Source organism: Hoplias malabaricus, chromosome 7 (assembly GCF_029633855.1).
Source record: "Hoplias malabaricus isolate fHopMal1 chromosome 7, fHopMal1.hap1, whole genome shotgun sequence".
In the NCBI taxonomy this organism is placed as follows: Eukaryota; Metazoa; Chordata; class Actinopteri; order Characiformes; family Erythrinidae; genus Hoplias; species Hoplias malabaricus.
The window spans coordinates 24393320-24407916 of record NC_089806.1 but is presented as its reverse complement, the minus strand read 5'-3'; positions in this window follow the sequence as shown (position 1 = coordinate 24407916).

Here is a 14597-nt window from a genome sequence, read left to right as displayed (position 1 = left end):
ATACACAGGGCGCCACAAGGGGACGCTACATACCAGCAAATCTTCTAAGGTAAGTCATTCAATTGGCTTTTGTTCATTTGATTTTAGTGTTATATGTTTGTTTTGAGGTTTTTGTTTTTTTTGTATTTGACATTTTTTAAATATGATGTATAAACTATAAAGAAGCAGTAACGTTTTTTTAAGTACACACATGCACATTTAACACATATAAATTGATAATACTTGTTATGGTGATGATAATAATAATATTAAAGGGGATATCTATCAAAATATAGAATGAATTGCAGCTTTATGTTGTATTTATCCTACTACCCAAACTTACATATGCACAAAAATGTACACACTTTTGATCTCATAACTGGTGTTGAAGAATATATTAATGAAGATTAAGCATTCTTTACATTTGATTCATTTTTACACATATAAAAAAGGTACAAATTTAAAAATTTTGATTTAATTTAGTTTTTCTGGAGGTGAAATATAAATTGAGACCTGTGCAAAACTATAGAAACATTACATATTCAGTTTTTTTCTGCAGTGTGTTATCATTTGTAACCGCTTATCCAGTTCAGGGTCGCAGTGGGTCCAGAGCCTACCTGGAATCATTGGGCGCAAGGCGGGAATACACCCTGGAGGGGGCGCCAGTCCTTCACAGAGCAACACAGACACACACCTACAGACATTTTTTTGAGTCACCAATCCACCTACAAACATGTGTTTTTGGACTGTGGGAGGAAACCAGAGCACCCGGAGGATACCCACACGGACACGGGGAGAACACACCAACTCCTCATAGACAGTCACCCGGAGCGGGAATCAAACCCACAACCTCCAGGTCCCTGGAGCTGCGTGACTGCGACACTACCTGCTGCGCCACCGTGCCGCCCTGCAGTGTGTTAAATAAACAATAATTGTGCATTTGCAGAAATATGCCGTATTTACATCTATGATTTTTCACTCCTGAATAAATCCTCAGTAAGAAATGTCAAAACAACTGTTCCAAAAAAAAAAAAAACTGTGTCCAAACATTGCTTGTATTTGAGCTTGAGGCAGTGTTTGTAAGATGTCCATCAAGATAAAGATCCAAATGTTAAACAGACTTACCACTGAAACTGAACATGCAAATATCTACAAAGCATTAGCCAATTTGTGTGTGTGTGTTCCAGGAATATATCCCATTGTGGGAAGCAAAACCTGGTTTCACATATAGGAGCTTCTATTTCATGTGGAAATAAACACTTGTACATACATGGAACAGGTTTAGGGCAAGTGGTTAGCAGTGACTGGATAAGGTAAGTCTCCACCCAATGAATGGAACTCTGTGTTATGACCCCAAAATTCATGTAAACATTTATGTGTGTGTGTGTGTGTGTGTATGAGAGAGAGAGAGAGAGAGAGAGAGAGAGAGAGAGAGAAAGAGTGTGTGTGGGTAAAATAAAAAAAGAGAAAATGCACTAGAAATATTTAAGATGCATCAGATATACTGAGGTGTATTTGAGGGTGTTATTTGCATAGAGGAGATGAGTGGTGCTATGGAAAGTCATAACTGTACAAAAGGATGTGTTGAGTTTACTTGATTAATTATTGACTTCAGCACAATTATCCTATAAGGAAGAGAAACATATTCCTATGCAAAACACAGTCAAGTGATGTGTTTTCTTACTGTTTCGAAGTGAAAATATATGGCATCAAAATGTAATTGAGAAAACTGTCATTAATATTGAGAGTTATTAAAACAGGTTTGTAAACAGAATATTTCTGTATATAATCGTCTATTCTGAGTTTAATATTCTTGAAGAATCCGTTTTCGCTTCATTCCGACTTTTCACTGATGTAGACAGTCATTGGTTGCTGAAGTTAAGTCCCGCCCATCCATTCTGCATGCCACAGATCAACCAGTTAGTGGTCTGATTCTAAGCTTCTATGACGAACTGCATTACTAAAAGACATAATCGTTAAAATAGTTGATATGGCTTATATGTGTATATGGCCATTTTCCAATCGGGGTCAGATTGGTGTGTTCAATAAAGAGTGAGTATTGTGTTCACGGGTGATGCCCAAACCCAACATTACGTTAAGTAAACGATTGTAACGTTAACGTAGACGTGGCTTGATGCTGAATGTCTTTGTTGCTCGGTTAATCACAGGACAATAAAATAGCTACATGGCAGTCATTGTGGAGCTCATTGGTACAGATGGCTCCACCATCTATTTCAGAATTTACTGCCCATTGGTTCCCACAATCACCCCAGGGTTTGCTCCTCTTAACTCCACTGACCACCATAGAGTTTATTCTCCATCAGCTCCTACAACCATCTCAGCATTTTACTCCCCTTGGCTCCCACAATCACCTCAGAGTTTAATCCCCTCAGCTCCAATACTCACAGCAAAATTCAGTGCACAGTGCAAAGTTCTGCTACTGTAAACATATTCATGTTATAGAACAGAGAAAGGAACAGGAGTTGAAACACACTGTGAAAGAAAAGAATCAGTGCTACTCTTGACTTTTGAACTGAGCTTCTCTGAGGTATACTTTCCTTACAACAATAATCTGTCTTTAATATTAAAGTCATGTTGCCTTAAATATTAAGGAAGGGTTTAATGTTACCAATGTTTGGTAGCTTGGTCAGCAGCATTTGTGGGGTATCTAAAATATAAGTGTCTTATTAGAGCAGAACAAGCATATGATGATGTAAAATGCTGTGACATTTTGAGAGCTCACTAGAAATTGGGACACACCCATTTTATGTGTATGTAAATATAACTAGTTTTACTCTGAACATATCTGATCAAAGGGGACTCAGACAGCTAACCATATTAAAAGCGTGCAATGCCTTATTATAACGAAGTCAAATATTTAAATGTGGCATTTTCAAATATTTAAAAATATGCCATTTAATTTACATATACTGAGTATGTGTCATATTCAAACATATGCTAATATGCTACATAAATACTTGTAATGATGTAATTTATCTCAGAAACATGTACATTTATTAACTTTGCCCTAAGATTTTTAAATCTAGGTAAACTGAAACACAAAATTATAATAACTTTTATGTGCAGCTGACACAAGCTCAGCCAACATTACTTCAGAAACAAATGGAATAAATAGAAGCATTTCCCCGTATTTCTGTAGTAACAGCCTTTGTTCATATGGAAAAGCTTTAGGCTAGATGGTGGACAATTTCTGTTATAAACTGATTGCATTCAGCCACAAGTTTTTTCGTTTCAGGTTTTGACTGGATTATTAGTTCTGGATAACATATACTACTCCAGCTCATATACCACTCCAGTTCATCCTAAATATATTGGATGGTTTATAACCCTCTAGCAGAATCTAGGTGGTGGGTCTGCAGTGTGTGTTTAATGAAACACCTGTTTCAGAAATGAGTGCCCTTCAGAGTGGCAGTCCTCACTCCACTTATTTAATCCAATGCCCCCTTGCTGTATAACATTATGGATAACTCAGTTAGTGTGTGTGGTATTACTGTGAAGTGACTGGCTATTGTTTGGCACTTAAATGCTTAATTTATTTGACATTCAATATCAGCTACTAAAAAAAAATGTGTCCCAATTAGAATCCTCTTGGGCCAAGGCCACTAGTTTAACAGCTATTGCTGTTAAAAAAATGTTTACATACCCTTTAAATATGTATTAGTGTTTACAAATTTACACAGTTCCAGGGACCTGGAGGTTGTGGGTTCGAGTCCAGCTCCGGGTGACTGTCTGTGAGGAGTTGGTGTGTTCTCCCTGTGTCCGCGTGTGTTTCCTCTGGGTGCTCCGGTTTCTCCCACAGTCCAAAAACACACGTTGGTAGGTGGATTGGCGACTCAAAGTGTCCGTAGGTATGTGTGAGTGTGTGTGTGTTGCACTGTGAAGGACTGGCACCCCCTCCAGGGTGTATTCCCGCCTTGCGCCCAATGATTCCAGGTAGGCTCTGGACCCACCGCAACCCTGAACTGGAAAGCGCTTACAGATAATGAATGTATGAATGTTTGCTAATTATCTTTTAGAGTTTTAGTTAACGTTGTTGTTTACAGGAAATACATTAATTTTAGGTAATTTAATGAATTTGGTATAACATTTTCTGCCTTCTGTTAATGTTCTCAACACAATTTCTGACAATGGTACGTAGATAAATGTGGCTTCCTGTTCATTTTCATGTTCATTTCATATTGGGATTTCTTTTTTCATAACTTCAGAACATTGCATGCAAACACATTAAAGTTGAAGTCAGTCATTTTGTAGAATGCAGGAAGTGTAACATTACTGAAAATACCCAACCTAAAATATGACAAGCACAAATATCAGCCCTTAATTTATTTGAAAAAAAAATTGAAAATATCATGTTGTCGTATTTTTTTTCTGCCATATCTAGACCAAGACACCATTTACTAATTACAATACACACAATAGAAAGTTCTGTTTAAATGTTGTTAGATGCTGGATATTCAGTTCCTTTGCTGATAGATGCTAGCTGTTTGTTTCCTGTTATGACAGGTTTTGAATGTTTGGTTCCCATGATGATAAATGCTACATGTTTGGGTCTTATGCTGACAGATGTGAGATGTTTGGTTCCTCTAATAATAGATGTTGGATGTTTGGTTCCTGTGCTGAAAGATGCTGGACATGATGTTCCACTACATTTCTATAAGTTATTCAGTACTGGGGAACTGCTTTGAAATTGTTAAAATAGTTTTATATTGTTTTACTGAAGTAACAGTGATTGAATGTTATTGTTTATCTACGCTACACACCTTTTGACACCCTGTTGTTTGAATAGATTGTCAGATATTAATTTTGTGCAATCCTTATTGCTGTACTCTCTTTCATGTGCCTCAATGGTGTAATAGAATTCCAAATACATGTAATTGCTACTTTCATGGGTGAAAATAAGTTAGTGTTATAAAGTACTCATACATTCCTAAATTGCAAAATATAATTTAAAAACTCCAGCAGCACTGCTGTGTCTGATCCTGCACAACACACACTAGCACATAGCCACCACATCAGAGTCAATGTAGGGCTGCACATAACTGGTGTTATTGTTATGGCTGATCAGATAGATAGATATGATATATTTGTATGTTAAATGCGCTTTCTTTTCAGATATGCACTTTGATGCACTTTCTTTTCAGGTTCAGTGCTTTTTTCAGACTAGGCTACTAGACCAGCCTATGTCCATCCTAAAACGCTTAGGCTTGACATGTGACTTTAGCTTTTGGTTTTCTTTGGCTTACACTAGGCTGTGAGAGATAATGCAGAGGCTTTTCTGTTAGGAGAAATACTGGTTCTCACTTTATCTATGCTAATATGAAAAGAAGGTCCAAGGTACTGCTTTCCAGGGAACTGGAAGTCATTCTAGGTGATATTATGCTTAAGTAAGCAACATGTATGGCGTGCATTAGCAGGCATTTGTTTATCTCTCTGTGTGTCTTTCTCTCTCTGTATGTGTGTGTGTGTGTGTGTGTGCGTGCGCTCGCATATATGTGTGTGAATGCAAAGTGTCAAGCTGTAGTCTTGGTACTGTGGCATCTGTCAGCACCTCCATGCAAATGAGAAGACGTTAAAGTGCAACTCATGAAAACTGGCTTAAGAGAGAGCCATATGGAGGGAATTGCCCACCAACACATGAAATGTGTGTGTTTGTATGTGTTTAGTGAACCATTTAAAATTGAGCATCATTATGTAAAACATAAATGCACTGGAATGTAAACTTTTTGGCACTCAAACATTTTTGGTGTTCACACTATGACACTACCTTTTTCTTCCAGGCTTTTAATATTTGCATTGACACATATGGCAGATGCCACAATGCAGACTGACTTGCAATGTTGTATCATGTTACTGAGGTGTCTGTCCAAGGGACCTTACTGTTATAGCGTGGTGTGGTTATCAGGGCAAGGAACTGGTTGAATATTGGTAAAACATAAACTTAACTTAGCCAGAGATTCTGACTAAAAAGTCTAGAAAAACTGGCAGGATGCAAAGATGTGTCTTTGCTAATAAAACACACATAGCCAAAGGATGGTGCATATGGAAATAAAACTACTGACTTTGATATGTAAATGGTGAGTCAAATAAAGCTCTTGAGCTATATGACCTTTTTTTATATGACCTCCACAGGGCAACACACACTCACACATTCACTCACACCTACAGACACTTTTGAGTCACCAATCCACCTACCAACGTGTGTTTTTGGACCATGGGTGGAAACCGGAGCACCTGGAGGAAACCCACGTGGACACGGGGAGAACACACCTAACTCCTCACAGACAGTCACCCGGAGCGGGACTTGAACCCACAACCTCCAGGTCCCTGGAGCTGTGTGACTGCGACACTACCTGTCGCCCCATATAAAGCATACATATCTATTTATATAAATTCCGAAAAATATTTAAAGACATAGAAGATGTTGACCCAAGGTATTCACCAAGAAGAGAATAGTGTGTCACGCTTCAGTAATGTTGTTGATATATGCCACAAAAAACTGTTCAGTTCTAAGGAATGTATGGGGGTGGACCCATGCAAAGTGGCTCCCAGCATGCCTCTGCAGATCCCCCAGGGTAAGACTTGCACAATGTTTATTGTTGTTGTGCTTCAGTTTAGTTATAGTAGTAGTATTATGCGTTATGTGTACAGGGACAGTGGTTTATTTGAATTTGAATACCCACCTTTGGACATTGTTTCATTACAAAAGTATGGTGAGGCAGCTGTGTGTGACTCTAATATTAGGTCATCATTCACCAAGCAAAAATACTCTTATGTAAAACTTTTATGACAACTGACATTAATCTGCAAATGTTATTGAAAATGGTACTACATATTTTGTTCCCTAACTGAAGGTACTAGGGTACCACCACAGTGACAGCAAAAGGTACAATGACACTGAAAATGTTTCTCACAGTGTATTACTATCTGATTACAAAAGGTGCAATGAATAATATAGTCATTGCTGCTTGTTATAGGTCTCCTAAAATGTTTATGCTGGTTTATGTCAGTTACAGTTAAAGCTTTGAATAGTCATTTAAATGTTATGAAGTTTTAACAGAGAAATGTATTAATTCTCCAGTGTTAAATCAATACTATTAGTGATAACTTAACACTGAGAGTGTTAAATTATTACACTAACAGTGTTAATTTAACACTAATTCTTTTGATTTAACACTGGTGAATTTACTGTGTAGTGTGGCTCTATTGATTTAATGTAACTGCCATTGTTAGAGGAGATTTCAACAGACCCTGAAGTTGTTCACTTATACAAAATTGACTTCAGTGTTTTATTCTGAATGTTATTGTAAATGTCTGTGTTTTTATGCTTGTTTTGACATGATTGCTATTTATATCAACAGGTTTTATTTTATAGATTTTATATGTATTATTTGTAAAAGTAGAACACAATATGAAAAAGGGTTAAAACCATACTGAACTACATTGATAAATGCATACCAATGGCCATGCGTGTGTGTTTGTGTATGTGTGTGTGTGTGTCTGCTGATGTTGTCTATAGGGCTTCATGATTGGAGTTGTTCTCTATACTGTCACAACTGTCACATGATGTGTCACAGAGCCAAGAAACTATTATTTAGAGCCCTGAGGTCCAAGCAACCAATCATCTATCCAAAATAGACTGAGAGAGGGAGGGAGGGAGGGAGGGAGGGAGAGAGTGAGTAAGAGAGAGAGAAAAACTATCCATCAAAATTTTGAGAAAGATTCCTTTTGAATTTTTTTTCCACTGTTACTTGTGAGTTGTGTAAGACCAGCATGTATTTACTAATGTTTAAATTTATTTCCAAAAGCCAGTTTCAGTAACCGAGGATCAGAACGCCAGGGTCCCCGACCCCGGCTGCCACCCAATCCACAATGCACCAGACCCGGATTACTACCTCTCCCATGGGTGGTGGGCCCATGGGAGAGTGGACCCATGTAACTCCTTCGGGCTAAGCCCGGCCGGACCCCATGGGTGAAAGTCTGGTCACCGTCTGAGGCCCCGGTAACCCTACTCCGGGAAAGGGAGGCTGTGTCCATGTTCTTAACTTATTCATCCTTGTCTTTATGGATCACTCTTTGTCTGGCCCATCACCTAGGACCAATTTGCCTTGGGAGACCCTACCAGGGGCTATTGCCCCCGACAACATAGCTCCTAGGCTCACGCAGGCACGCAAACCCCTCCACCACGTTAAGGTGGTGATCCAAGGAGAAGAGGGGGTGCTGGAGAACACTCATTCTGGGGACTCCATTGTTCTGCTGGGGGACTTCAACACTCACGTGGGTAATGACAGTGAGACCTGTAGGGGCGTGATTGGGAGGAACGGCTCCGCTGATCTGAACCCGAGTGGTGTTCAGTTATTGGATTTCTGTGCCTGTCACCGTTTGTCCATTACGAACACCATGTTCGAGCATAAGGGTGTCCACAAGTTCACCTGGCATCAGGATACCCTAGGCGCATTTCGATGGTTTATAGTCGTGTCATTGGACCTGCGGCCATATGTTCTGGACACTCAGGTGGATTGGATCTTGTGGTGAGTTGGATCAGATAGCGGGGGGGAATGCCGGACAAACCCAAAGGCATGCTGAGGGTTTGCTGGGAACGTTTGGCAGAGGAACCTGTCAGAAAGATCTTGAACTCCCACATCCGGCACAGCTTCGACTGCATCCCGTCTATCACTGGGGCTGAGGTGGCCGAGGTGGTAGGGAAACTCCTTGGCGGTAGGGCTCCGGGGGTGGATGAAGTTCACCCCGGGTTCCTCAAGGCTCTGGATGTTGTGGGGCTGTCCTGGCTGACACGTCTTTGCAACATCGCATGGACATCAGGGGCAGTGCCTCTGGACTGGCAGACTGGGGTAGTGGTTCCCCTTTTTAAAAAGGGGGATTGAGGGGTGTGTTCCAACTATAGGGGGATCACACTCCTCAGCCTCCCCGGTAAGGTCTATGTGGGGGTACTGGAGAAGAGAGTCCGACTGATAGTGGAACCTCGAATCCAGGTGGAACAATGCGGATTCCGCCCCGGTCGTGGAACACAGGACCAGCTCTTTAGTATCGCTAGGATCCTGGAGGGTGCATGGGAGTTTGCTCAACCAGTCCACATGTGTTTTAAGGATCTGGAGAAGGCATTCGACCATGTCCCTCGGGGTATTCTGTGGAGGCTGCTCAGGGAGTATGGGGTACTGGACTTTTTGCTATGAGTCTGGTTCGTCTGGCTGGCAGTAAGTCCTACTGGTTTCCAGTCCGTCAGGGCTGCCCATTGTCACCGGTTCTGTTCATAATTTTTATGGACAGAATTTCTCTGCATAGCCAAGTGGTGGAGGGTGTCCGGTTTGCTTGTCTCAGGATTCCATGTCTGCTTTTTGCGGATGATGTTGTCTTGTTGGCTTCATCGAGCCGGGACCTCCAGCTTTTGCTGGACCTGTTTGCAGCTGAGTGTGAAGCGGTAGGGATGAGGATCAGCACCTCCAAGTCCGAGTCCACTGGTACTCAGTCGGAAAAGGGTGGAGTGCTCTCTCCAGGTTGGAAGTGAGATCCTGCCTCAAGTGGAGGAGTTTAAATACCTTGGGGTCTTGTTCACGAGTGAGGGAAAGATGGAGCGTGAGATTGACAGGCAGATCGGTGCAGCTTCAGCAGTAATGCGGGCTCTGTACCAGTCCGTTCTGGTGAAGAGAGAGCTGAGCAGAAAAGCAAAGCTCTTGATTTACCATTCAATCTACATTCCAACCCTCACCTATGGTCACAAGCTTTGGGTAGTGACCGAAAGAATGAGATCGCGTGTACAAGCGGCTGAAATGAGTTTTCTCCGCAGGGGGTCTGGACTCTCCCTTAGAGACAGGGTTAGGAGCTCGGACATCCGGGAGAGACTCGGAGTGGAGCCGCTGCTCCTCCACGTCGAGAGGAGCCAGTTGAGGTGGTTCGGGCATCTGGTTCGGATGCCTCCTGGACGCCTTCCTGGTGAGGTGTTCCGGGCATGTCCAACGGGGAGGAGGCCCGGGGCAGACCAAGAACATGCTGGAGAGACTACATGTCTCGACTGGCCTGGGAATGCCTCGATATATCCCCGGAGGAGCTGGAGGCTGTGGCTGGGGAGAGGGAGGTCTGGGTTTCTTTGCTCCGACTGCTTACCCCGCGACCCGGATCCGGATAAGTGGTGGATAATGGATGGATGGATGGATGGATGGATGAATTTATTTCATGGTCCACCAGATTTCTTCAAAATGTCTTACTTGTTTTGAAGATCAAATTTGCGTAAATATTGATTTAATAATGCTCTGTTTCCAACAAATGTTTACATCATCTATCCCAACCAGGCAAAGAGAGTGTGCTCCTGAAGCTTAGATGCTTCATTCATTTTAGACTATTCTGTCCCTACACATGGGGTTACTGCAGTACAGTTTAAGTACCGACAAATGTAGTTACTTATGTATGTATTGCAACAGTGTATGTATTGCACCATGACCCTTATTAGGAGTGTTACAGAAGATAAATTAATAAATTAATAGCATTAGCATAATTCCTCTTATGTAATTACACATGCATTAAATTTAGGGTATAATTTCATTTGCATGTGTTTCTGTTATGATTGTAACAAGAGGTTAGCTACCAGTAGTATTTAGCATGATTGTGCTAAAACATAAGCTGTATCCGAAACTGTGCCCTAATCACTATATAGTGCACTATTTTGGGGTTCTGGCATTTTGTAGTAGTGTCCAAAAACATAGTGGAGAATTTTTAGTGCACTCAAACAATCCCACAATGCTCTGCAAAGACGAGTGTACAATGATCACTTCCACAGAAAAAGGCAGTCAAGTGCAGGTTTAATAATCCAAATACATAGTCAGAAACAATCCAGGTCAATACCAAATAAACAGTTCAAAGATCAAGATAGAATGTCAAAACCAGAAGAGAACACAATATATAGATATTGCTCAGGATTGTAGGACAGAACCAAGAATAAGACTTTGAGAAGAAACCTACTGCGCCATCAACAGGAACCTGACTAACGCTAGCCTAGTATTCTGGAGAGAGTGACCTCTGCTGGCTCGGAGAGGAACTACCTGCTACAGTGCTATGGACATGACACCCATGTACACTAACAAATATCAGATTTCCCATAATCCACTGCATTGTTTGGTAAAAACACACGAGTTAGTGTCTGAAATCATTTACTACCCTAAACTAATGTCCTTCTAAACTACACAACGTCCTTCAACAATTGCAGATCAAACAAATGTAATTATACTGAACAGACATTGCTACAGAGACACACTTGTTTAATGCTATGAAAAAAGGGAAGTTGTATTTCAATGTATTACATACTGTTATGTTTTTTTTTTTATATAAAACTACAATGTGGAAGCAGAAAATGTTGTTTATTTATCATACAACTGAACTAATGTAGATCTACTGACTGTGATAAATACACGGCAATGAAAGACTCATATTTACTCAACCGCTCTATCTTTTCACTAATCTTGTATTTTTCGGATGTCGGCACATAGTGTCCCACCTAACAGCCTCCTCCCAGGTGGTCCCAGCTCAAAGCCTGTATATTACCACATCATAAATTGTGTATGTGCTGACATGTTGCTTTTGGTGTGTAGCTGGTTGTAATAAAACATGTTGCGGATGAGTGAACGTCAGCTATTCCTATCTGAATGGGTAAATGTTATCAGAGCCTCCTCCAAACAACAGGCTTATACTATACAATACTCCCAGTGAGGTAGCAGACCTCTATCTTGTTAGAAGGTAGTTCTAGCTCTCTGTGAATTCAGAGGCTAGTGCCTCGTTTGATGAATGAGAAGCCTGCCGCTGTGTACATTCGACAGGTGACTACGGACTACTGACACTATGACGTGACCACAGAAGTATCTTAATGGTTGGTGAAAATAATCCTGTTCCAAATTCATCAGCTTTTATTTGAATCCCTGGTCAAGAGAGATATTGGTGTTACCTGTGATATACTTATATGCTTAGTGTAGTATCCGTCATATACTTCTAAATTACAAATTTTGTGATACTTCTTTATTTATATTAGTGATTTTCTTTTTTGTTCTAGGTTGGTTGGTTTGTTTGTTGGATTAGTGACATTTATTTTATATTTAATTTATGTATAATAGAAGCACACTTTTAATGTGCTTTTAGAGTTCAGTCAGCCAGCTCAGATTACTATTCTTCAATTGTATTAGAAGTATATAAAAAATATATATTTTTAATTGATGGATAGCATGGTGGCGCAACAGGGAGTGTCACTGTCACAGTTCCACTCCGGATCTGTGAGGAGTTTGGTGTGTTCTCCCCGTGTCCATGTGAGTTTCCTCCAGGTGCTCAGGTTTCCTCCCACGGTCCAAAAACACACATTGGTAAGTGGATTGACTTCTCAAGAGTATCCATAGGTGTCAGTGTGTGAGTGAATGTGTGAGTGTGTGTCGCCCTGTGAAGAACTGGTGCCCCCTCCAGGGTGTGTTCCTGCCTTGCGTCCAGTGATTCTGGGCAGGCTACCGACCCACCACGACCCTGAACTGGATAAACGGTTACAGATAATGAATGAATGATTGATTGATTGATTGATTGATTTCTGTTCTGGATGTTCAGATGTGTGTTTCAGGCAAGTTCAGGAAAAATGCAGAATAAAGAAAACTTCATACTCTGAATTCGGACTTCTCAGGCAAGAGGATCCAGAAATTAACTGAATTATGATACACAGTTTCATAATACGCTCAAGGGAAATGAGAAAAATGCGAGTCATAAAAATCACACAACTCATGGAATGGCAATTAACTGTAAATAGCTTAATCTCGTCTATGCAGTAGTTACAGTATTGCTCCTGGCCATGGAAGACACCATATAATATTTGAACCTAGCCGTATTGCACCTACAGCAATAGATATAAAGTATGTTTTAGATGTAATATTAAAATGAAATATTAAAAAATAAGATCTGCAAATAAACTATGCAGCATTGGAAAATCAGCCACAAGCTTCTAAAACTAAACTTTGGAGGTGGAGAAATCTATCACTGCTCTTTAAAAAGGTAAAGCCAAAGGGCGGAATCTATACAGAGAATGTAATAAGTAAATCACAGTAGTGAAATTTGGGGCAGGTGTCAGCCACGGATGTTGATGGAGGAGAAAACACTGGCCTTTCTTTCTCCAAACCCCTTTTTTCTTTCAATTCCAAGCTTGCTTCTCTAAACTTTTGACCATTCCTGCCTCAAAATTAGATATTGAAAATGTGCTTCTACTTGAAGAAAGGGATATTTTATTGCTGACTTTCTATACAGTTGCCTGTTAAGTATATAGTTTTACACAATTCTACAAAGTATGTATTTTTGTGCTTAGATGATGTAGTGGCTAATCTTATCCATGAAAATATAGCCGCTCAGGTTTAAATAAATAAATAAATAAATGTCACATTCTAAAAATAATTCCAAGTAAAAGTTATAAAAAAACGATCCTTTGTTTGTTGTTTCCTCCACAATGTGCATTTAACCCATTCTAGGATCCATGACCTGAAGGTACATCCATGGGGTGTGGCATGAACCACCATGCCACCATCACAAAAACAACAATAGAGGGGTCTTAAAAATAACCCACACCAAACAAACAAAGCTCAGAAAAAACACTAACACAAAGGGCAGATGTTCCAACTGGAAATTAATAAAGTGCGAGGTGAAATAATGTTCAGGACTAATATTGCTTGCGAGTGCTATCTCTGTCTGACTGCCATTTACAATGAGTGCTAATCCTGAGATGGACATGTCACAGTAAAATATGCATTCACTTCGCAAACAGTCAGTGAAGTGGAGCTTTCATTTAAACTGTAAAATAAGTGTCTGTACACAAAGTGTAAGCATTGATACTGGCGGTCGTCTAAGTGATTCCATTGCTTGATACAATGCAGGTTAAGACATTGATGTGTTAATACAAAGTTGTCCCGTGATCTCCTCGAATGCGAAAGGCAGATCATGTGACTCAGCTAGGCCCGTGGAGAGCGATGAAGTGAAACCCAAGCTTGCTTTATTTTGCTTTATCAGAGAGGCGGTTGAGACGCAATCCGATTTATGATGGATTTGGATTGCAGAGGCAAGTGGGGCCAAATTCAATTAGTTACCTCTCAGCCGTGCTCGATATGTTACAGTCTGTCAGGTGTAACTGGACTCCGCTGCCTCTCCGTTCCACTTCGCCGGTTCCCCGGGCTCTGGGCGGCTCCTTTATACTCGGTGTGCCTCTCCAGAGCCTAGCTCCCCTTTCTCGCACAGGACGCCCTTGTTTCGGCCAGGATATCCAGCCCAGATTAAAACGCCATATCTGTAAACGATACCTCCAATTGATTTATCACTGAGACAAAAAATCCCCGCCGCCAGTCTACACACACTCTGAAAACACTAACCTCCATCAGGAATATTGCGGCTCCTAACAATAATACAAGACCACCTGAACTATCCATTACTTAAAGCTATATGTTTTGAGGGACAAGATAAAGTCAAGCTCCAATTTCACATATCTGAAAACAACCCACAGGTGTTTGAGTCAATTCTTCCCCTATTTCCAAAGGATGTGAGGCCAGATATAAATAGTATATCTGAAAGTAATACGTCCAATT